At 44.5% G+C, this 25221-nt stretch overlaps 1 protein-coding gene across 1 annotated transcript in view; it reads left to right on the top strand.

Annotated features, from left to right (window-relative positions):
* Positions 1-25221, top strand: part of LOC138796053 (cysteine-rich venom protein-like) — a 427653-nt gene that overhangs the window by 678 nt on the left and 401754 nt on the right. The gene's annotated exons all lie outside the window — the stretch shown is intronic.

Genomic DNA, 25221 nt, shown 5'->3' with positions numbered 1-25221 from the left:
ACTCCATCGCTTTCTATGGGCCAAGATCGTTACACATATATAATACCTCATCGGGTAATAGGGGGAGGGGGCCTATCTTTCAGCTATGTCTGGACCATGGCCACCATCTTGAAAGATGCTATATTGGATCAAGGGCAAGTTTTTCCAATGAGAAGGTCATTTAGCATATCAGAGAAGAACAGAATTGTCCACAATATATCTTGTGGTTCAGATATTATTGACGTTCAGCTCTGGGTTCAGCACCATGGGCAGCGCACGGAACACGTTAAATGTGCATCACAGGGAAAGTTCCCGTTTGTTGCAACTTTCTGTGTTGATAACCTTTGAAGAGATATTCCAAATCTCATTGCGGCTATTGATTTTGGAGACAACTCTGGTCTTCTTTGATATGCTAAATGACCACTGTCCCATAGGAAAAATTTGCCTGTGATCCAAAATGGAGGCCATGTTTTGGACATATCCCTCCTCACCCATTATTTGCTGGGGTATTCAGACAACATTTTCACTTTCTTTACAGGTTTTCTGAGACTCCTGAGCTGTAGAAACAGAGGACAAGTGATATTTGTCTGTGAGGAGTCAGTAACTGCTCGGGATCTGTATGGGATGGAGCTTGGTTCCTGTGAGGAGCTTCTCTCTGAGGAACATTTTTTTCCATGCCCTTTGAGAGGAAACATAACATCACTTAATTTCTTGTAGTCTGAGAGGATAACAATGTCATTGCAGTCAGTGGACCATTAGTCAGGTTCTGACTTCATGTTTCCCACCACTTCAGATCCCTCACTTAGGGTGCATTCAGACTACGGAATCCGGGCGGATGACCCGCTGTGGATTCCGTTGCTTGCCCCTGTGCGCATCTCTGCCCGTGCCAAAGACTCTGTTCTATGGTCGGATGGATTCTGTCATCCGCTGAGAGAATTGACATGTCAATTCTTTCAGCGGACGTTGGAATTCTCCCAACCATAGAATAGAGTCTATGGCATGGGCGCGAGCGGAGGTGAACAACCAAACTCGTGGCGGGTTATTTGCCTGGATTCCTCAGTGTGAACCCACTCTCACTTTGCACAGAATAATTCTCTCCCACCTGCACTGTCTACTGCTCTCCTCTCTATACATACCTGCACAATAATAAGCAAGGGACTTACACCACTCCCAGTTATGAGGCCCTGTATTATCACCCCTGTGTGCTATTTATATTTCTTATTCCATTTAAGTCTTCTACTGGCTGTTGAGTAATAGTTTAGGCAAAATAAATAAATAAATAAATAAATTCTGCAGTGGAACAGAAAATCTGCAGTGATTTGCACCAAAAATAAACAAATTAATCAATCAATTGGAGATCAGTTGTAAAATTGCTGTGGATTTTTTTGCTGTGGCGGATCCTTTAGATTATCTGCCCCGTGTGAACATAACCTTAGGGTAACACATAGTAGATTTGTTACTTTGAAGTGTCACTGTTGTTTGTAAAATATTTTGGCATGAGAATGTAGTTGATGAGATCATGATAATATGGCCACTGCGGTTTAATCTTAAAGGGATCAAAGAAAATAAAAAGCTTTTAAAAAAACTGGTGCCCAAAAAATATACAGATTTGTAAACTACTTCTGTTTAAAAATCTCTTGCCTTCCAGTAATTATCAGCTGCTGTATGTCCTGCAGCTGTATGTCCTACCAGTCTGACTTGATACTCTCTGCTGTCACCTCTGTCCATGACAGGAACTGTCCAGAGCAGGAGGTAATTTCTGTGTGGATTTGTAGCTGCTTTGGACAGTTCCTGACATGGACAGAGGTGGCAGCAGAGAGCACTGTGTCAGACTGGAAAGAAGTCTTCCTGCAGGACATACAGCAGTTGATAAGAACTGGAAGTAATTTACAAATCTGCATAAGTTAATTTCAAACATTTTTTCCCCTCAGGAGTACTCCTTTAGGGCTATGTTCACACACAGTAAAAAGAAACCAAAATACAACTGCAAAATAAGGAAAAATATGTTTATTGTAGATAATGATGATCAGCTGGAGAGCCAGATCATAGCTGTGATGTGATGAAGCATAGATGTAGATTAATCATAGGGAGTAAACTGTAAATATCATCTTAAAATGGGCTACCACTTTGTTACACAAATGTTTCTGTGTTACTATGTTTTTTATTCTGTAATCTTTGCAGTTTCTATTCTGACCACTAAGCCCAATAATAAGCTGACCCTTCCTGTCTACTCTACGGCTCATCCAGCTGCACTGCAACAAAGCTCGGAGAATAAAATGATGGTGGGAAAGAGAGTGGCCTCTAAAATCATTGTAGGAGACTGCATGATATCGTATGTGAAGCCAGTCACTGGTAGTCTACAGAAACCCTTATACTCCACAAGTATAATGTACATGAACGTAGCTTGGATTCATGGGGCCTCATAGCACCCCCCCCAAAAAAAAATAACAACTGTACAGGGCCCCATGAATCCTGTGCGGGCACCCATTACTTCATTCTCTTTATGGTCCAGGGGGGAATGAGGGCAAGAATGGAGGGGTGCCGCTGTGCTCTGTGACTCTGTGGTCCGATGTCCTGGAGGATTGTGTGGCCCGAGGGGGGGGGAGGGGTTCTGGGTGGCCCAGGAGGGAGAGGGATTACATGTGTGTGGGGGAGAGGGGGTGCTGTGTGGTACTGTGTTCTGAGGGGGTATGCAGTGGGGGCTTGGAGACCCTTTGTGGCTCCATGGTTCATTGGGCAGAGGGGAGGCTTGTGCTAGTGGCAGGGGTGCTGTGCAGCTCTATGGTCGGGGGTGGGGGTGGGGTTTGTTGTTGCTGGGTGCCAGCGGCCACTGTGCTGTGCAGCAGAGGGGAAGTGCTAGTGGTCCGCTGTTCAGCGGGCAGCAGGGTTGGGTGCTGGCGGCTGCTGTGCTGCAGAGGGGAGTGCTGGTTGTCCACTGTCTGGCGGGGGGTGGTTTTGGGCAATGCTCTGTGGTCAGTAGTTAGTGCCATGGAGGCAGACCACACTTTGCCTGGGCACCCCTTTGCACACTGTCCCCATAACAGCTGCATTGTCTGCCTCATGGTAGCTACACCATTGGTAATGTGTGATCTGTGGTTCTGCAGGATATGGAAATATATTAAAGTTTTACTGTCACTGATGTGCTGCAGCAGGTGCCGTGTATATTCTGATGTTCTGCAGCAGATGCAGTGTATTTTCTGAAGTTCTGCAGTAGGTGCAGTGTATGCTCTAAAGTTCTGCAGTAAGTGCCGTGTATATCCGGAAGTTCTGTAGCAGGTGCAGTGTATATTTTGAATTTCTGCAGCATGTGCAGTGTGTATTATGAAGTTCTACAGCAGGTGCCATGTATATTCTGATGTTCTGCAGCAGGTGCAGTGTATATTTTGGAGTTCTGCAGCAGGTGCAGTGTATATTCTGGAGTTCTGCAGCAGATGCAGTGTATATTCTGAAGTTTTGCAGCAGATGCAGTGTATTTTTTAATGTTCTGCAGCAGGTGCAATGTATATTCTGAAGTTCTGCAGTAGGTGCCGTGTATATTCTGAAGTTCTGCAGCAGGCGCAGTGTATATTTTGAAGTTTTGCAGCAGGTGCCGTGTATATTCTGATGTTCTGCAGCAGGTGCAGTGTATATTTTAATGTTCTGCAGCAGGTGCAATGTATATTCTGAAGTTCTGCAGTAGGTGCCGTGTATATTCTGAAGTTCTGCAGCAGGCGCAGTGTATATTTTGAAGTTTTGCAGCAGATGCAGTGTATTTTTTGTTGATGTTCTGCAGCAGGTGCAGTGTATATTCTGGAGTTCTGCAGCAGATGCAGTGTATGTTCTGAAGTTCTGCAGCAGGTGCCAGCACTTGCAGGAGGCATGCTTGCAGCAGGAGGAGAGATTAATGCACAGGGACTCCTTGACTCCCCTTTGACTCCAGGAACTTCATTTACATGCACCAAATGGCAAAATTATGTGAGAAATATATGGCAATGCTAGTTGGACAAAGTATAGTAGTATTTATCAGACATTGTACAGTAAAGTGGTATTATTTGAGCACTGAATGCCAGTATCATGTGAACACTGCTTGCAAACTTTGTTGGACATTGTATGAAAATATTTGGATACATTCATGCATACTATATACACTGATCAACCATAGCAACAAAACCACTTGGCTAATATTATGTAGGTCGCAGCTCGATCTGAAGGTAGGTCTGAAGTTCTGCAGCAGGTGCAGTGTATATTCTAATGTTTTACACCCGGCACATTTTCACAGAACATTAGACATAGACATTATTAGACCATGTTCTCACTATGTAAGTTTCATAATAATCATGGCCGTTGTTGCGGATTTGCAACAGCGGCCGTGATGACTAGGTAGCTGGGATGATCTTCCCTGACAATGGCCGGTGTCTTACTATGTGTGAACATAGCCTTATACTGTACAGTGCAGAGTGCATTACCCCTCGTACAACAGGTCAAAGCAATCCTCCTGCCTGCCCCACCATACTTCCCCATCATTGGTTTCTGGGTTGATCCAAAAATTCCAAAAAGTAGAAGATTATAACATAAGAGGATAGAAGAAATCCTCATTGAGCGCATTCCACTGCTGCGCTCGTGGCATCGCTCGGCTCCCTCTACCTTTCACTCTCCATATATAATAACCACATCAGCCGCTCCCCGTAATTAAATCGTCAGCCTCCCAACCGTTTCGACTTAAATCTTTTTTAAAAAATTGCCTATTTTTTTATTTTACCTTTTTCAAACAGCGGGGACAATGCGGCATTACCATACAATGTACAATTCACCCAGATCCCCCCCCTCTCTCCATCCTACCAGCCAGGACGACTAAACTCTAATTACATTTATTTACTTTGGCAGGCCATAAAACAAGATCTTCCGTAAAATTACAAATGGTGCCGTCGCCGCCGCTGCCACCGGAATGTACGGCTTTATTGGATTCAATCTAATGTTGTCCAGCAGTTTGGGGCTATTAAACAGCATGATACAGACATTGTTGTAGTAGTCACCGAATAAATAATCTATAATTATAGAGATCCATGCTCCGGCAGCACTCCGCTGGAATGTATTTTAATGCACCAGGCACTACCTGATGACAGCTACAATCAAGAGTGGCTGCAGGCAGCTGCTTAGCTCGGGGCCACATTCAATTATGTCGGACTGCATTAGTCCCTGGTGAAGCTGTCACCTTCCAGCCTGTGAAGTGATAGGAGGAAAAGTATCCTGAAGTCTCCGCAGTCATCAGCACAGTTAAGGGAGCATGGGAAATAATGTGAAAAACAACATTAGCGCTGTTTTGCAGGACTCGTTTTGCTTACAAAAAAAAAAATAGAACCATGAAGCCGAGCAGCTGAATCCACAAAGTTTGCTTGCTCTTTGATAGCCCTGAACATGTCAACGACAGGACGTCTTAAGGGAATAGCCGACACTGAGCTAATCAGCCTGCAAAGGTCAATCATTTGCATATGTAGATTAGGGGAGGGGAGGGGCAATATTAGGTAATGGCGCTGTCAGGATGGATTATTTTCTAGTGTGCCATAGAGTTATATGTGATGTGATGTAGCGGGGATTGTAGAATGGATGGAGACATCTTGGGGCTTAGGTATCGGGGTGCTGAGGAAGCAGATAAGGGGATACTAGTATGGAGGCACATGAAGTTGGGGGGGGGGAGGCTTCTTAACAATTAAGCACTGAGGTCATGAAATTTTATGGGTCAACTGGAAGAATGTGAATAATACATGAAGCTAGATATACTGTAGCCTTCCATTGTCCTATTATATATCATGGACTATAAGCCCAAGGTAGTAAGGTGAAGACTAGAGATGAGTACAACTCAAGCATGCTCGAATACTGTGTTTTCCCGGCATCCAGATTCTTCAGCCACTGGTATTCAAATGCGGAATGATCGCACTCAAGTATGCTCAAGTTTCGCTCATGTCTAGTGAAGACCCTTCTCTTGAGGGTAAGTGGGCACTGTCACAGGGACATATCAACAATTTTGATGGGTCTGACTCTCACTGTTGAGAGACCCAATGATCAGCATAACAAATTGATCTCCATCTAAGAGGCTCCATTATAAATCCATGGTGCTGCTAGAGAGAGCTACACATTTTTCTCCCCGCTCGTTCTCCTCATCAGTGGGGGTCTCATCAGTGTAAAAACTTATTTTTTTTTAATGACAGGTACATTTTAAGACCTACATACACGTTGGCAAAAGACAGCCTGATCCACCAATTTTTCAGGGCTAGGTAATTGTTCAAAGTGTACGAGAGCCTCCCGACTCCTCCAGACAAATGGTGTCGGGGGAACGGGCCTATTGGATGTCATCTTCCTGTCATGCTCTCAAAGAAATAAGCCACAAGTAGAGCTGTATGGCAGCGGCTTATTCATCCTCTCTCCATTCGGAACTCATAAACGCTCAGCCAAGCCAAGCATTTAAATGTGTGGAGGGATTGGGAGAGATAACTGTTGGGAGCTACAGTATCATGTATGTTTCAGTACCTTAACTGTTAAGGGAGGCTCAAAGGTACCTATACTCATCACATGTAAGTAACTAAACCAGATGATTCTGCCAAGACCACGTACAGTACCTAATGTGTATGGAAGTGTCCTAACTCTTCCCCAACAGTGGATATCAGAGGAAAGTATGCTTAGAGTGTTGTATTTTACCATGCTAGATTATTTCTTCTAATGGCAGACTAACAGAGAGTATCTGGTAACATTGTATTATAGTTTCCTAATACTCCTCTGTCCTCCATCATTCATCTCTTCCCCTGCTGCAAGTACGCCTCCTGTCTAATGATTGATGACCCTCCCTGCTGTGACACCACCTGTCAATCACCAGGCAGGAGGCATGCTTGCAGCAGGAGGAGAGATTAATGCACAGGGACTCCTTGACTCCCCTTTGACTCCAGGAACTTCATTTACATGCACCAAATGGCAAAATTATGTGAGAAATATATGGCAATGCTAGTTGGGCAAAGTATAGTAGTATTTATCAGACATTGTACAGTAAAGTGGTATTATTTGAGCACTGAATGCCAGTATCATGTGAACACTGCTTGCAAACTTTGTTGGACATTGTATGAAAATATTTGGATACATTCATGCATACTATATACACTGATCAACCATAGCAACAAAACCACTTGGCTAATATTATGTAGGTCGCAGCTCGGACCCATCAAGGCCTGGACATTTACCTGTGTAATCTACACCAAGATATTAACAGCAGATCCTCTAAATCCCATTAGTTATAAGGTGCAGCCTCCTTGAATCAGATATGGCTCTCCAGCGCATCCCGCAGATGATCAATTTGATTGAGATCTGGAGAATCTAGAGGCTGAGTTACCATGTTGATTTGTTTATCATGTTCCTCATTTCTGAACAACGTCTGCAGTGTGGCCCTGGGGCATTATCCTGGTCACTGCTGCCATTAGGAAGTCCTGCTGCCATGAAGGGTGGTGGTGGAGTTGGTGTGTGCAATGGTTAGGTAGGTGGTACAAGGTTTCCGGCTGAACATTGCTCATCACATTGCTCCTGCCAAGTTCTCTTCTTCCCATAGTCTCGTCTCCAGGTAAGTGACACACACACACCTGGCCATCCACATGATAAAGAATATAATCCATCAGACCATGCCTTCACCTTCTATTGCTCAATGGTCTAGTTCTGAAACTGAAATGCTCATTATAGGTGCTTTAAATGGCGGAGAGAGGTCATCATGGGTGCTAAGTTACATAACCCCATAAATTTGTGGATGGCAGGAACTTTTTCAGCAATTTGCTCAGCTGTAGCTCAATATAGGATTGTACCATACATGCTAGTCTTTACCCAGGCACTAATAATCCTTGGGTGGCCATGATCTTGTTGCTGGTTCACCAACTGTCCTCCCTTTGACCACTTTTGGTAAGTACTAACCACTACTACCAGGAACACATTACAAGACCTGCCGAATTGGAGATCTGGACCCAGTGGTCTAGAATCATAACTTGCCCTAAGTCTCATGCACACTGTACACATTCACATTTTTATATTTTTAATTTGGCCTAGACCAGCATGAAGACTCCTTCACCTTTGCTGAGTTTCCCAGATAGACATACATGCCACTTATGAACATCTCAGATGCCTGTCATAACATCCACAGCCATATATGCCCCTCATGAAATCCATAGTTCCCAACGTACCAACTAAATTACTCCCCCAAGAGTTCCAGCAACAGTTTCTACCATTGAAAGATACAGATGCTGTACGCCCACCGTCATGACTCCTGTGGCAGCCACAAATGTCCCCAGGCCAGTAAATGTACCAAGAGTTACCAGTGACAAATGTTCATCATAACAGCCAAAGTTATCATCAAGCGAAGCACAATGCCCACTATGAATTTCAACTTTAATTGCCCCCAATGACAGCTACAAATGCCCCATTCCAGCCATGGTGACCCCAAAGATAGCCACAGATACTTTAGGCCATTGCAAGGCCCATCACATCCTTCATGCTCATCACAATACTCACCATAGAGTTCCAGCCACTAACAACTATGGATGTCCCATGCCAGCCACAGTGTCTCCAATGATAGCCATAGATGTCTCCAGGTCAGTAAATGTACCCCCAAGAATTGCCCATCATAATACCTCAAAAGCCAGTTCCCAACTATAGCATCCAAAGTTCCCACCACTCTAATCCTGTAAAAGAATAATTCCAATAACATCGTAAAAGAAAAGGCTTATTGTTATGTGAACCCATGGGATTTGCTGCTATCAATTTAGGACATAGTCACCAGGGTATTGCATCTTAAGCGTATGTAACATAAAGCAATCAATGCACCTTATAAAACTCAAAAGAAACCAAAACTTCAAATACACAGGCAAAGCTACACAGAAAAACAGACGTTGTATACAATGCACCATAACTAATATAAAAAAATATAAAAAAAATAAAAAATAAGGTGGCACAAACTATTCCTGCGAACAATTCTTCTTGCCGGAGGGAATATATTTGATAAAATTTTCAAACAGAATATTGAACATCAGACGAGAATTCTCTATTACCAATGCACAAGTGGAAGAACAGAGATGGCAGGGGGGATAAATTACCACCACATCTCTCAATTCATTAGCCGCTTGTTGAAATACAATTAGCGTCCCATGAAGATGAGCATGACACTTATAGCCACAGAGAACTCCTGGCTACTTGTGGGGAAAATTTCAATTTTTATTTATTTTTTTAAAAAAAGGGGGGAGTATAAAAAATTCTCAGCTGTCAAGTGATTGTACGTCATTTGGATTGAATCCCCCTTTTATAATTCTCAGACTATGTTGTACTAAACATGATCTAATCGAGACCAAAAGAAAACTCAAAGGAACTGTAGACCTGCCTGTAGACTCCTTCATCAGTCTTCATTAGTAGGCTTGATCGAACATCGGAAAAAGCTAGGTTCGATTGAACGCAAACCTAGCTGGACCTTCCGCATTTGATTGCTGAGGCCTTCACGGTCCGTGCGGAAGGAGGAGACATCCCGGGGACCGCCTGGAATTCAGGGATTCAGCCTATTCATTAGGCTCCCATCTACCATCATAACCGCTTGGTACCTAGAGATTCTGTTATTGTGGGCTATGAATGGAGGACAAAGGAAGCTGCCACATGGTTTGTAACCACTTAGATGCTGCAGTCATTATTGAGGTAAATGACTGGGATCAGAGATATCTCCAATCCCTGACACTGTCAGCCCTATAATACAACTGCTGTGTATGAAACAGTGCCTGAGCCCATGCCATAAAGCCATCCTGTTATCATGACTTAAATGAAGATTCACTTCAATGTGTAGAGCACCCATACACTCTGTGCACCACAGTATAGTACAGCCATGCATGCATGTGTTTTCAGTTGAGAGAGGGGAGTAAGCTGCTTCTGGACATCTTAGGTGTTCGAAAAGAACCAAAGGATTGAGCATGGAAATTCAAAATGCCCTATCCATCCTTACTCTGATATAATCTCCCATGGGAGTAGGGAGGTCTTCTTCCACCATACCTTGGGTTTACAAGTAGAGTTTTGCTCAGAATTTTGCTCAGTACTGTGTTCCATACACATTAGACAAAAATTGTATAAATTCTATATTTTTGGCAAGACCAACTAACTTACCTTCGTTTGTGTTCAGTATTGGTCAATAGCTTTTTTTTCTGTGTTGGTTCCACTCCTGGTTTCAGCTAAAAATACTAATCAATACTGAACAAAAAAGTCTCAAACCAGTCTATGATAATAAGTAGTATTGAGCTTGCCAAACTGTTCAGGTTTAGTGACCGTCTCCAAACCTAAATGCTCTGCGGCTGGAGAAGTTGGATGCCACCCTAGTGAGTCCTGGAAGACATGGATAAAGCCATCATTTGTATCCTTGTTTTCAACGCAGCCCTAGGGTGGCTTCACAATTCTCCAGCCGTCAGGAGTCAAATGCAGAGCTTTCGGGTCCGGAGAACATAGCTGAACCTGAACAGTATGTCAAGTCCACTTAACACTAAAAATAATTGCAATCCAAGTCTAGCAATCCTGTGCTTGAAAATAAGCTGGATTTCTTGTTTATCAGATTCTGGAAAAAAAGAAGTTTACTTCATTTTAAGCCCAAAGAAATGATAACCATCCAATGTATCCATTACACATAAAACAAACAAAAAAAAATCTGAAAAAAGCACTGGTGAGAATACGTAAAATTCTGCACTGCATAAAAGAGTTAAGTGCCATCTAAAACTATTTTGCGGATCCATACGGCCACATTCTATGTGTATAAACAAGCAGAAAGAAGAAGTAAATACGGTAAAAAATAAAGTAAAAAAACACTCCGATAAAGGCGCGGGCTGCTAAATATTATTATTTTTATTTATTTATTTCATTTCGGCATGTCACTGTAATAAAAGTTGGTTGTGACTCCGGGGAGATCTCTGTAAAGTACACTGCCTTGGGCAAGAAGAGATGGAGCCCTCAATAACTGATATGAAAGGTCGTTAATTAAGCACTTAACATTTCAAGGCAGTTATCACGGCTAGCCCACAGACTGAGCTGCCGGTCCGTCATCACCGATAGGCCACCTAGATGACTAACGTGAGTTGAGTTGAGTCTTTTGTACTTCAGGCGAGGAGCCCCGAGGCAGAGGCTGATCTAGTGACCCTCCCAGATACAATCTCACAGCCATAAGGAACTGGATATCGGATGTGACAACACTGCAGACGGGAAAGGTTTTTTTTCCTTCCCCTAAAGATCAAGCAGTAGGAGAGAGTGCGAACGAGCCTGGCATTTTCTTGGCTACGGCTAAAAAAAAAAAAAAACAACAACTGCGATGACTAGGACCAAGCTGAACGAGTACAAGGGTAGACGGGAGTAATAAGTGAAAAGGGCATTCCCGGGAATTATCTACTTTAATTTTTATGGGATTATATAATCGGTGATCACCTTTTCACTGCAGTCTTAACCCTTTCTTTGCATTTAAAGGGGGATTTTAAGAACATATCTCACCCTTTGCAATGCATAAAGGAAAGTCCAATGCAAATACTCAACCACAATCTGTAGCTAAATTTGCATGCAACGCCATATACATGTTATATCCCAGGAGATGGAATGGCTGACTGGCTGTCTGACACCTTTACCCTCGCTTGTTTTGAAATAAGACATTATAGAGCCGGCTATAAAATGTATACTACGGCATGTGTTAATGTCTAGAGATATCAGACTCCATTTTTTATATTAAAACAGCAGTCTGGCTGTGTAGTCTGGAACTTCCCCTATACAGCAGTCTGGTTGTCTAGTCTAGAGCTACTTATAGCAGAATTCTGGCTGTGTAGTCTGAAGCGCCCCCTATAACCACATTCTGGCTGTGTAGTCTGGAACGCCCCCTATACCAGCAGTCTGGTTGTGTAGTCTGGACCTCCCCCTATAACAGCAATCTGGCTGTGTAGTCTGGAGCGCCCCCTATAATAGCATTCTGGCTGTGTAGTGTTAACCCTCCCCTATAACAGCAGTCTGGTTGTGTAGTGTGAACCTTCCCCTATAACAGCAGTCTGACTGTGGAGTCTGAACCTTCCCCTATAACAGCAGTCTGACTGTGGAGTCTGAACCTTCCCCTATAATAGCAGTCTGGCTGTGTAGTCTGAACACTCTCCTATAACAGCAGTCTGGCTGTGGAGTCTGAACCTTCCCCTATAATAGCAGTCTGGCTGTGTAGTCTGAACACTCCCCTATAACAGCAGTCTGGCTGTGTATTCTGGACCTCCCCCTATAACAGCAGTCTGGCTGTGGAGTCTGAACCTTCCCCTATAATAGCAGTCTGGCTGTGTAGTCTGAACTCTCTCCTATAACAGCAGTCTGGCTGTGGAGTCTAAACCTTCCCCTATAATAGCAGTCTGGCTGTGGAGTCTGAACTCTCTCCTATAACAGCAGTCTGGCTGTGGAGTCTAAACCTTCCCCTATAATAGCAGTCTGGCTGTGTATTCTGGACCTCCCCCTATAACAGCAGTCTGGCTGTGGAGTCTGAACCTTCCCCTATAATAGCAGTCTGGCTGTGGAGTCTGAACCTTCCCCTATAATAGCAGTCTGGCTGTGTAGTGTGAACCTTCCCATATAACTGGAGACTGGCTGTGTAGTCTAAACACTCCCCTATAACAGCAGTCTGGCTGTGTAATCTGGAGCCCCCTATAGCAGCAATCTGTCTGTGTAATCTGAACCTTCCCTATAACAGCAGTCTGACTGTGTAGCGTGGACCGCCCTGTAACAAAACTCTAGCTTAGTAGTATGGACCCCCTTTTATAACATAATCTGATTATATAGCTTGAAGAATTCCCAATAACAGCAGCCTGTCAGTTTAATCTGGACCCCTCAATAACAACCAAATGTTTTTTTTTTAACTTTTTTTTTCGACTTCTTACTCTACCAAGAGTGAAACCTCCTAATATAGAACATGAAATGCACCCCATATTCCATTGTAAATTGAAAGTGGTATTATCAAAGAAAATGGCCAATATGCAGAGGATGTGGAGACCTATTTGTTACATAAAATATAATCTGTATAAATTGGTCTTCTCAAAGAGGTGGTCTTTAGGAGAGGTCTTGCTGTACTTGTTTAGATTATTTAATGGATATATTACCTCTTTATTAGAATTCTAGTGAAAGTAAAGAAAACTCCAAAAGAAATAGCCTATTATCCCTCAGATAACAAACATCAAGACGTCCGCCTTGGGTGTCGTTTTTCTTCGTGTCCCTGACTGTCGACAGTTGAAAGAGTTAACAGAATGAACCACACAGACTAAATTGTATAGCAATCAAAGAAAACCAAAGTGTTTATAGCGGAGAACCATCTTCTGGTATTTGGGTCTGTGTCAAGCCACAGAAGTGGAAAATTAGAGCCATATTGAAGAAAGAAATGAACCATATCTAATATATCCCCGGCAATAAAATGGTTTCACTAGGACTGTAAAGCTCAGGCTTATATTAGAAGAAAGAAAATCAGCCTATATGTCAATTCCACATCATAGGACATGAAGTGTCCGCAAAAATTTATATTACTATTTAAAAGTGTTTCATTCTCCTGTTTTATTGTGATTGGATGTGCCCTTTTCTGTAGCTTTTGACTGGTATGAAAATGATTTGAACTTGTTTTTTTAGCACTTATTTTACATCTATTACCTGTTCTATTACTTTTTATTATTTTATTGTGCTTGTGTAGAGGATTTTTGCACAGTTTTCATTATAATGTTACATTAAGCCAATTTATTTGTGTATTATAGCCTGCATAATTGCACCTTTCCCCGGAACAATTTACTTTTCATTATCTAACAAATCAACAGCGCTCTATCCCGAAAGAAGAAGAAAAAAATATATAAAATGTTGGTAAATGAGAAAGCATGTGGAAAGTTTTTCGGATCAAGATCGTCAGCTAATTAATTTAGGTTAAAATTGTTGGCGGGGTACGGTTAGTAAGGACCAACCAGCAATCCCAATGGTTGATGGTATATCACTAGGTGAAGGTCTAATTAGTGGCGGTGTTGCTGGGATAGCTGTGTCCCATGCCAGCCTGTGTCTCATGCTAGTCCTCTTGTTACCATGTGGTTGGCCTATGCCTGTATTGGGCAGGCAATATAGTTTTCCCAACACAATTGCCATTTCCTTGGTGATTGCTTCCTCGCTCACCAGAAGCTGATGGCACATCCTTACCGATATGTGCTTAACGCCCATTGTTGAACAACCTCTTTAGCTGAGAGATCCTGCCATGTTTTAAAGTACACTGAATTAACTTGCAACCTACCTACCTCTTTCAATCTTTCACTTTGGGTTACCATAGATTTTGAGCATCTATATGGGCTGTTAGCCGTGGAGTAGCTGTTCTCCATTAAGCCAGAGACATATAGACATAGGGGGAGATTTATCAAACATGGTGTAAAGTAAAACTGGCTCAGTTGCCCCTAGCAACCAATCAGATTCCACCTTTCATTTTCCAAAGAGTCTGTGAGGAATGAAAGGTGGAATCTGATTGGTTGCTAGGGGCAACTGAGCCAGTTTCACTTTACACCATGTTAAGGGGTTGTCCCCAGAGCAGAAAATGTCTAAAGATGAAAGTAATGTCCAGTATCTGTGCCTTTGTAATACCACACGCGATGTTTGGGCGCTGTTCCTCCATGTCTCCGAAGGTTGATGTGAAATTTCAGGAAGTGACCACTGGGGAGCAGAAAGCTTCAGCTGTCTTCTGCTCTCCAGACAAACCCTTTTACTTGTTAACTACCCTTCCTCTGCACATCATGCCCTTTGGGTAAGTAGTATACGTACCACTAGCCTTGGAATACCTTGGTTATCCAATGAACAAAAACATACAGGCGTGACTTTCCTTGCTCTTTTCTCAGCCTAACATATCCTAAGATGAGTAGCAATGACCAGTGTTGAAAAAAAATAGGATTTTGCAATATTCTGTCAGGAGCTGTTTATACTGAACAGCCATGGCCAAAAGTTTTGATAATGATACAAATATTAATTCTTACAAAGCCTACTGCTTCAGTTTTTAAAATGACAATTTGCATATACTCCAGAATGTTATAAAGAGTGATCAGCTTAACAGCAATTACTTACAAAGTCAATATTTGCTTAGAAAATGAACTTTATCCCCCAAAACACATTTCAACATCATTGCAGCCCTGCCTTAAAAGGACCAGCTGACATCGTTTCAGTGATTGCTCCATTAACACAGGTGTGGGTCTTGATGAGGACAGGGCTGGAGATCAATCTGTTATGATTAACCCCTTAACGACAAAGGGCGTATATTTACGCCTTATTGCCGGTAAGGGAGTTCAGAGCGGCGCCGCGCGGCAAACCCCGATCTGAACCGTGGCGGTCCTGGGTGCCGCTTGTAGCCCGGGACCACAGGTATTAACGGGCATGGTCCGATCGCCGTGCCCGCTAATACAGTAATCAGATGCAGCTGTCAAACATGACAGCTGCATCCGATTACCGGATTTAGCTTATCCCTGGTGTCTAGTGGAGGAGATCGCTCCTCCGGGATGTTATCCCGGAGGAGCGATCTCCATTTCTGAAGCCGGCCGGGGACCGCTCCAAGATGGCGCCGTCCCCGGCTCGGCACTCGTTTACATCAGGCTGCAGCGGCCGGAAGTAAACGAGTGCCTATCTCATGGATCTCCGCAGCATATCTATGCTGCAGAAGTGTATATACTAGAAGTCCCCCAGGGGGGCTTCTAGTATAAGTGTAAAAGTAAAAAAAAAAAGTGTCATTATTAATAAAAAGTACCGATAGAAAGAACACATCATGGCGCAAAAAATGACACCTGATACAGCCCCATAGACCAAAGGATAAAAGCGTTATAAGCCTGGGAATGGAGCGATTTTAAGGAACATATATTTGTTGACAATGGTTTGAATTTTTTACAGGCCATCAGATACAAGAAAAGTTATACATGTTACATATCGTTGTAATCGTAACGACATGAGGAACATATATAACAAGTCAGTTTTACCCCAGGGCGAATGGCATAAAACACATTTCCCCCAAATAAACAAAATGTGTTTTTTTTTTCAATTTCACCACACTTTGATTTTTTTTCTGGTTTCGCAGTGTACTTTATGCAAAAATTCAGCCTGTCATTGCAAAGTACAATTAGTGACGCAAAAATTAAAACCCCGAAACAGCTGTCTGTGGATGGATACCTTGCTGAGGTGGTTTCCTTGACTGGAGAACGCTTTGGCTTGGTTGTTCCTTCCCGGAGGGAAGGTCTGGCTAGTTCACTGACGTCGAGACATGTGATGGTGTCTCTGCAGTGTTCTTTTGCATATTCGATTTCCCAGGGGGCAATATTCTAGAATACACTGACGTTGAGACACGTGATGGTGTCTCTGCGGTGTTTTGGTTGATCTCCCTGAGGTCAACCAGCATCCTTTTGCATGCACTTACTAGTCATTGCTCCCACTAGCCAGAAACCTACTCCACACTGATGAGGGGCAAAAACCCCGAAACAGCTGTCTGTGGATGGATACCTTGCTGAGGTGGTTTCCTTGACTGGAGAACGCTTTGGCTTGGTTGTTCCTTCCCGGAGGGAAGGTCTGGCTAGTTCACTGACGTCGAGACATGTGATGGTGTCTCTGCAGTGTTCTTTTGCATATTCGATTTCCCAGGGGGCAATATTCTAGAATACACTGACGTTGAGACACGTGATGGTGTCTCTGCGGTGTTTTGGTTGATCTCCCTGAGGTCAACCAGCATCCTTTTGCATGCACTTACTAGTCATTGCTCCCACTAGCCAGAAACCTACTCCATACTGATGAGGGGCAAAAACCCCGAAACAGCTGTCTGTGGATGGATACCTTGCTGAGGTGGTTTCCTTGACTGGAGAACGCTTTGGCTTGGTTGTTCCTTCCCGGAGGGAAGGTCTGGCTAGTTCACTGACGTCGAGACATGTGATGGTGTCTCTGCAGTGTTCTTTTGCATATTCGATTTCCCAGGGGGCAATATTCTAGAATACACTGACGTTGAGACACGTGATGGTGTCTCTGCGGTGTTTTGGTTGATCTCCCTGAGGTCAACCAGCATCCTTTTGCATGCACTTACTAGTCATTGCTCCCACTAGCCAGAAACCTACTCCACACTGATGAGGGGCAAAAACCCCGAAACAGCTGTCTGTGGATGGATACCTTGCTGAGGTGGTTTCCTTGACTGGAGAACGCTTTGGCTTGGTTGTTCCTTCCCGGAGGGAAGGTCTGGCTAGTTCACTGACGTCGAGACATGTGATGGTGTCTCTGCAGTGTTCTTTTGCATATTCGATTTCCCAGGGGGCAATATTCTAGAATACACTGACGTTGAGACACGTGATGGTGTCTCTGCGGTGTTTTGGTTGATCTCCCTGAGGTCAACCAGCATCCTTTTGCATGCACTTACTAGTCATTGCTCCCACTAGCCAGAAACCTACTCCACACTGATGAGGGGCAAAAACCCCGAAACAGCTGTCTGTGGATGGATACCTTGCTGAGGTGGTTTCCTTGACTGGAGAACGCTTTGGCTTGGTTGTTCCTTCCCGGAGGGAAGGTCTGGCTAGTTCACTGACGTCGAGACATGTGATGGTGTCTCTGCAGTGTTCTTTTGCATATTCGATTTCCCAGGGGGCAATATTCTAGAATACACTGACATTGAGACACGTGATGGTGTCTCTGCGGTGTTTTGGTTGATCTCCCTGAGGTCAACCAGCATCCTTTTGCATGCACTTACTAGTCATTGCTCCCACTAGCCAGAAACCTACTCCACACTGATGAGGGGCAAAAACCCCGAAACAGCTGTCTGTGGATGGATACCTTGCTGAGGTGGTTTCCTTGACTGGAGAACGCTTTGGCTTGGTTGTTCCTTCCCGGAGGGAAGGTCTGGCTAGTTCACTGACGTCGAGACATGTGATGGTGTCTCTGCAGTGTTCTTTTGCATATTCGATTTCCCAGGGGGCAATATTCTAGAATACACTGACGTTGAGACACGTGATGGTGTCTCTGCGGTGTTTTGGTTGATCTCCCTGAGGTCAACCAGCATCCTTTTGCATGCACTTACTAGTCATTGCTCCCACTAGCCAGAAACCTACTCCACACTGATGAGGGGCAAAACCCCCGAAACAGCTGTCTGTGGATGGATACCTTGCTGAGGTGGTTTCCTTGACTGGAGAACGCTTTGGCTTGGTTGTTCCTTCCCGGAGGGAAGGTCTGGCTAGTTCACTGACGTCGAGACATGTGATGGTGTCTCTGCAGTGTTCTTTTGCATATTCGATTTCCCAGGGGGCAATATTCTAGAATACACTGACGTTGAGACACGTGATGGTGTCTCTGCGGTGTTTTGGTTGATCTCCCTGAGGTCAACCAGCATCCTTTTGCATGCACTTACTAGTCATTGCTCCCACTAGCCAGAAACCTACTCCACACTGATGAGGGGCAAAAACCCCGAAACAGCTGTCTGTGGATGGATACCTTGCTGAGGTGGTTTCCTTGACTGGAGAACGCTTTGGCTTGGTTGTTCCTTCCCGGAGGGAAGGTCTGGCTAGTTCACTGACGTTGAGACATGTGATGGTGTCTCTGCAGTGTTCTTTTGCATATTCGATTTCCCAGGGGGCAATATTCTAGAATACACTGACGTTGAGACACGTGATGGTGTCTCTGCGGTGTTTTGGTTGATCTCCCTGAGGTCAACCAGCATCCTTTTGCATGCACTTACTAGTCATTGCTCCCACTAGCCAGAAACCTACTCCACACTGATGAGGGGCAAAAACCCCGAAACAGCTGTCTGTGGATGGATACCTTGCTGAGGTGGTTTCCTTGACTGGAGAACGCTTTGGCTTGGTTGTTCCTTCCCGGAGGGAAGGTCTGGCTAGTTCACTGACGTCGAGACATGTGATGGTGTCTCTGCAGTGTTCTTTTGCAAAAATTAAGGGCTCATGTGGGTCTATAGGTGGAAAAATGCAACTGCTATAGCCTTTTAAGCACAATGAGGAAAAAACGAAAAAGCAAAAATCGAAATTGGCTCTGTCTTTCATGGGTTAAGTAAGAATGACACCATTGGACACTTTAAAAGGAGGCTGGTGCTTGTCATCATTGTTTCTCTTCTGTTAACCATGGTTATCTCTAAAGAAACACGTGCAGTCATCATTGCACTGCACAAAAATGGCCTAACAGGGAAGAGTATCGCAGCTAGAAAGATTGCACCTCAGTCAACAATCTATCGCATCATCAAGAACTTCAAGGAGAGAGGTTCAATAATTGGCAAAAAGGCTCCAGAGCGCCCAATAAAGACCAGCAGGCGCCAGGACCATCTCTTAAAAGTGTTTCAGCTGCAGGATCGGGCTACCAGCAGTGCAGAGCTTGCTCAGGAATGGCAGCAAGCAGGTGTGAGTGCATCTGCAGGCACTGTGAGGTGGAGACTCTTGGCCTGGTCTCAAGGAGGGCAGCAAAGAAACCACTTCTCTCCAGAAAAAACATCAGGGACAGACTGATATTCTGCAAAAGGTACAGGGAGTGGACTGCTGAGGACTGGGGTAAAATCGTTTTCTCTGATGAATCCCCTTTCCGATTGTTTTTGGACATCTGGAAAACAGCTTATTCGGAGAAGACGAGGTGATCGCTACCACCAGTCTTGTCTCATGCCAACTGTAAAGCATCCTGAAACCATTCATGTGTGGGGTTGCTTCTCAGCCAAGGGAATCGGCTCTCTCTCAGTCTTGCCTAAAAACACAGCCATGAATAAAGAATGGTACCAGAATGTCCTCCAAGAGCAACTTCTCCCAACCGTCCAAAAGCAGTTTGGTGATCAACAATGCCTTTTTCAGCATGATGGAGCACCTTGCCATAAGGCAAAGGTGATAATTAAATGGCTCAGGAAACAAAACTTAGAGACTTTGGGTCCATGGCCTGGAAACTCCCCAGATCTTAATCCCATTGAGAACTTGTGGTCAATCATCAAGAGACTAGTGGATAAACAAAAACCTGTTTAAAAAAAGTTCTGACAAAATGCAAGCATTGCTTGTGCAAGAATGGACTGCTATCAGTCAGGATTTGGTCCAGAGGTTGATTGAGAGCAGCCAGGGAGAATTGTAGAGGTCCTGAAAAAGAAGGGTCAACACTGCAAATATTGACTTGCTGCATTAACTCATTCTAACTGTCAGTATAAGCTTTTGTTACTCATAATATGATTGCAATTATATTTCTGTATGTGATAAAAACATCTGACAAACACATAAAAACCAGAGGGCAGCAGATCATGTGAAAATATAAAATTTGTGTAATTCTCAAAACTTTTGGCCATGACAGTATGGGGGACATGTATTATCCGGCGTACGGATGATTTCCGGCGGAAAGTGCCGATTTGCGCATTATTTTATTCGCAAATGGCCGATTTACGAATAAAATATTCGCAAATCGGCACTTTCCGCCGAGTACGCCGGGGGGCGGGGAGGGGGTGTGGAGGGGGCGGAACGGAGGGTGCGGACTCAGAGTAATTCACCATCTGTTCCGCCAAAAGATACGCCAAAAACCTACTCCAGTCCTCAGCTGGTGTAGGTTTTCGGCTGTGCGCACCGGAGCGCACGGGATTTATGTAGAGGCAGTATGCCTCTACATAAATCCCTGTAGCACCGGAGACGCGGGGACAGTCCGGCATAAAAAAAGTGGTTGTGATGTCAGGTGTATAAAAGTATAATAGAAGGTGGAACTCTACTGGGAACCCTAATCTGCTAGCCAGGCCAGGGGGGCAATAACAAAGAATGGTTCTCATTTTAATGGTTGGCATATAACACTATGTCTTCCTTACAATTATTACTCTGGGGTAATGTATGCATTTTCCACTGTGAACAACAGTGATCACTTGGGGTTTTAGAAACCAGCACCCTGTCTCTGTACACTGTACTACATTCACTGGGTCTGGAGCTCTTTACCCAGGCCAGCTGCTCAATGAACTGCACAGGAGCAGGGACACCTCTCTTTGACAGGTGTCTCTGCACCTGTACATACAATGAGTGGCACTTCTGAATCCAAATAAGAATCCAAATTGAAATAAATCTGACAGATTCTATGAACTGGAACTGAAACTGAAAAATGTCTTGGATGATCATTTTTTGAACACTGTACTGGCCTTACCAAAGAAAATGGTTGTTTGTTACCTCTATAAATGTAGATTATGTGTAGATAGAAATAACTTTTCTAGGACATTCCTATTTTTAAATTGTCTCTTAGGGTGGACCGGAGAAGGGGGGTTATTCCCCCCAGTACCATTACTGTATTGCACATGTTCACGTCTACATTCAGATTCAGGACACTTTCAGAAACCGTCTACCATGAACTTATAATATTTCCTTTTTATTTTTTTATTTTCCAAAGGGAAAAGATGAGATGGTGTTTGGGTGATGCTGTGTAAATGAAGTTAACCAAGGCTGGGGAAAACACAAAGCAGCATTTGTGAAGTAGGTTTTACTAAAGCAATGTGAAGTTTATAGCCAGGCTTCCACGTATATGACTTCTCTCCGGTGAGGAAGATAGAAGCTGACATCCCAGTGCAAGGCTTTGTCAAAAATATACATCTGCATGAGGAGAGTAGAGTTAAAAATTTAATCTGCAAAGCTATTTAGAGAGTGTATAGGCCTTGACAGGCCTCCCAAATGTATTAAGAGAACAAGAACAGGAGCATAAAGAAAAAAAATGCTTCTGCAGCAAGCAGAATGAAACTAAGCTCTCCTGACAGAATCAGTTTGCCAAATGACTTTAAGATTGCACTTTGTCTTGCAGGATTTCTTAAATAGACTTCTTTTTCAATGTCTAAGAGCAAATAAAAAAAAAAAAAGTTGTGTGATTCCTGTTTGTGCCCTAAAACAAAAAAAACAAAAAAAACTAAAAACTTACCAGTGACAAGAAGCGTCCGCTCCGCCTTTTGAAGCCAGTGGTGGGTAAAGTATCCGGGATGAGGTCATGTCTGTGGGTGAGTGCAGAATATAATATAAAAGTTGATGTAGCTTGTGGCCTTGAGGTATTGAGGGCAGGAAAATGGGCATGGGGGGGGGAGACAAGAATTTTACTCTACTCTGTTGGGAGATGTTTATGTAAGAGGTGTTTATATGCGTTCACCTAGAGGTTGTCGTGTGAACTGCATTATGCCAAGGGTTTGTTGACATGGTAAATAACATATTATGTTTGTGTCTTGACAAAACGGAATCCATAACAATATCCATGGAAAAAGTTGGCATAGCATTGTTATTATATTTTCCCATACATAACTAATAAAAATGACTTAAATACTGCACCCTATAAACAAGAATATGGCTACTATAATGTAGCGGTAGAGTGCAGTCGGCACTGACAGCAATGCTAGCAATAGAGGACGTATAATAGGGAAACTGACCTGATGCGCTTGTACTTGTGGTGCTCCCAGACTAGAGGACAAGAGTTTGCAATGGAGCAAAAGAGTTTGCAATCGGAATAAAGACTTTTTACTTGGAATATCGGTGAGTGCCCCAGTCTTTACTCTCTCTCATTGTTGCATGGCTACTATAATACTGCCCCTATATGCAAGAATATAACTACTATAATACTGCACCCTATATACAAGAATATAACTACTATAATACTGCTCCTATATACAAGAATATAACTACTATAATACGGTTCAGGGAAGAAAAAGAGTGCTGCACCTCACACCTATGGCTGATACTAGTACCTCTCGGCTGCATAAAAAACATCAGAATTCTGTATGTGAATTGATCAAGCCACACTGCTCCATGTACCGCGTGCAGGTATCTGATACACATGGGTCCCTGCACTAAGTCCACACTGTGCCAGTCAGCGACCACCACCCCCGCAGGCGTGCACAGTCAGGGAAGGGTGGCCATGGAACGGCCCTGCAACCCCCATGCCACAGGACCAGACCCAAAAATGCCACACCAAAACCCAGCCAGCACCACCGGCGGAGGAAGCTGCCCCCAAACAGCACAAGTCTGGATAAGGTATTGCACTCACCATAGCTATCAAAGATAGAATGGGACAGACAGGAGGGATAAAACCATGAGCACTCAGGTGTCTCCTGCTAATTGCGGTCATGTGGGTCTCACCAGGAGGAGTGCAAAACACGGAGAAAAGAGAGAAACAAAATACGGTTCAGGGAAGAAAAAGAGTGCTGCACCTCACACCTATGGCTGATACTAGTACCTCTCGGCTGCATAAAAAACATCAGAATTCTGTATGTGAATTGATCAAGCCACACTGCCCCATGTACCGCGTGCAGGTATCTGATACACATGGGTCCCTACACTAAGTCCACACTGTGCCAGTCAGCGACCACCACCCCCGCAGGCGTGCACAGTCAGGGAAGGGTGGCCATGGAACGGCCCTGCAACCCCCATGCCACAGGACCAGACCCAAAAATGCCACACCAAAACCCAGCCAGCACCACCGGCGGAGGAAGCTGCCCCCAAACAGCACAAGTCTGGATAAGGTATTGCACTCACCATAGCTATCAAAGATAGAATGGGACAGACAGGAGGGATAAAACCATGAGCACTCAGGTGTCTCCTGCTAATTGCGGTCATGTGGGTCTCACCAGGAGGAGTGCAAAACACGGAGAAAAGAGAGAAACAAAATACGGTTCAGGGAAGAAAAAGAGTGCTGCACCTCACACCTATGGCTGATACTAGTGCCGCTAGGCTGCATAAAAAACATCAGAATTCTGTATGTGAATTGATCAAGCCACACTGCCCCATGTACCGCGTGCAGGTATCTGATACACATGGGTCCCTACACTAAGTCCACACTGTGCCAGTCAGCGACCACCACCCCCGCAGGCATGCACAGTCAGGGAAGGGTGGCCATGGAACGGCCCTGCAACCCCCATGCCACAGGACCAGACCCAAAAATGCCACACCAAAACCCAGCCAGCACCACCGGCGGAGGAAGCTGCCCCCAAACAGCACAAGTCTGGATAAGGTATTGCAATCACCATAGCTATCAAAGATAGAATGGGACAGACAGGAGGGATAAAACCATGAGCACTCAGGTGTCTCCTGCTAATTGCGGTCATGTGGGTCTCACCAGGAGGAGTGCAAAACACGGAGAAAAGAGAGAAACAAAATACGGTTCAGGGAAGAAAAAGAGTGCTGCACCTCACACCTATGGCTGATACTAGTACCTCTCGGCTGCATAAAAAACATCAGAATTCTGTATGTGAATTGATCAAGCCACACTGCCCCATGTACCGCGTGCAGGTATCTGATACACATGGGTCCCTACACTAAGTCCACACTGTGCCAGTCAGCGACCACCACCCCCGCAGGCGTGCACAGTCAGGGAAGGGTGGCCATGGAACGGCCCTGCAACCCCCATGCCACAGGACCAGACCCAAAAATGCCACACCAAAACCCAGCCAGCACCACCGGCGGAGGAAGCTGCCCCCAAACAGCACAAGTCTGGATAAGGTATTGCACTCACCATAGCTATAAGCGGCACTAGTATCAGCCATAGGTGTGAGGTGCAGCGCTCTTTTTCTTCCGTGAACCGCATTTTGTTTCTCTCTTTTCCCAGTGTTTTGCACTCCTCCTGGTGAGACCCACATGACCGCAATTAGCAGGAGACACCTGAGTGCACATGGTTTTAATCCCTCCTGTCTTTTCACATTCTGTTTGCAGCAGCTATGGTGAGCGCAATACCTCATCCAGACTTGTGCTGTTTGGGGGCGACCTTCTCCGCCGGCGGTGCTGGCCGGGTTCTGGTGTGGTGTTTTTGGGTCTGGTCCTGTGGCATGGGGGTTGCAGGGCCGTCCCATGGCCCCCGTTCCCTGACTGTGCGCGCCTGCGGGGTTGGTGGCCACTGACTGGCACGGTGTGGACTTAGTGTAGGGACCCATGTGTATCAGATACCTGCACGATGGTACATGGGGCAATATGGTGATATAAGCACCTATTTCTGGGAATAAACGGTGCGGTCAGTGTAAATATTGCGCAAAAATGTTGAATGTATCTTACATTAACCTAAATGGCAACGAGTGCAGGGTAAAAGATCTTATCACTTGTAAGACGTCATTCGTAGTGTATGCGATTGTCTGCACCTGCAAAAGGTTCTATGTTGGGAAGACGAAGCGGCCCCTGTGGACCCGATATAAAGAACATTGTTATTCTGTAAGATCTAACAAAGGTGTCCCAGGCTCATTGAGCATGTTAGATGTGTTCATGCCGGCGACGCAGGGGCCCTACGCTTCCTAGGTTT

Source organism: Dendropsophus ebraccatus, chromosome 6 (assembly GCF_027789765.1).
Source record: "Dendropsophus ebraccatus isolate aDenEbr1 chromosome 6, aDenEbr1.pat, whole genome shotgun sequence".
Taxonomy (NCBI): Eukaryota; Metazoa; Chordata; class Amphibia; order Anura; family Hylidae; genus Dendropsophus; species Dendropsophus ebraccatus.
This window is presented reverse-complemented; position numbering and strand designations above follow the sequence as displayed.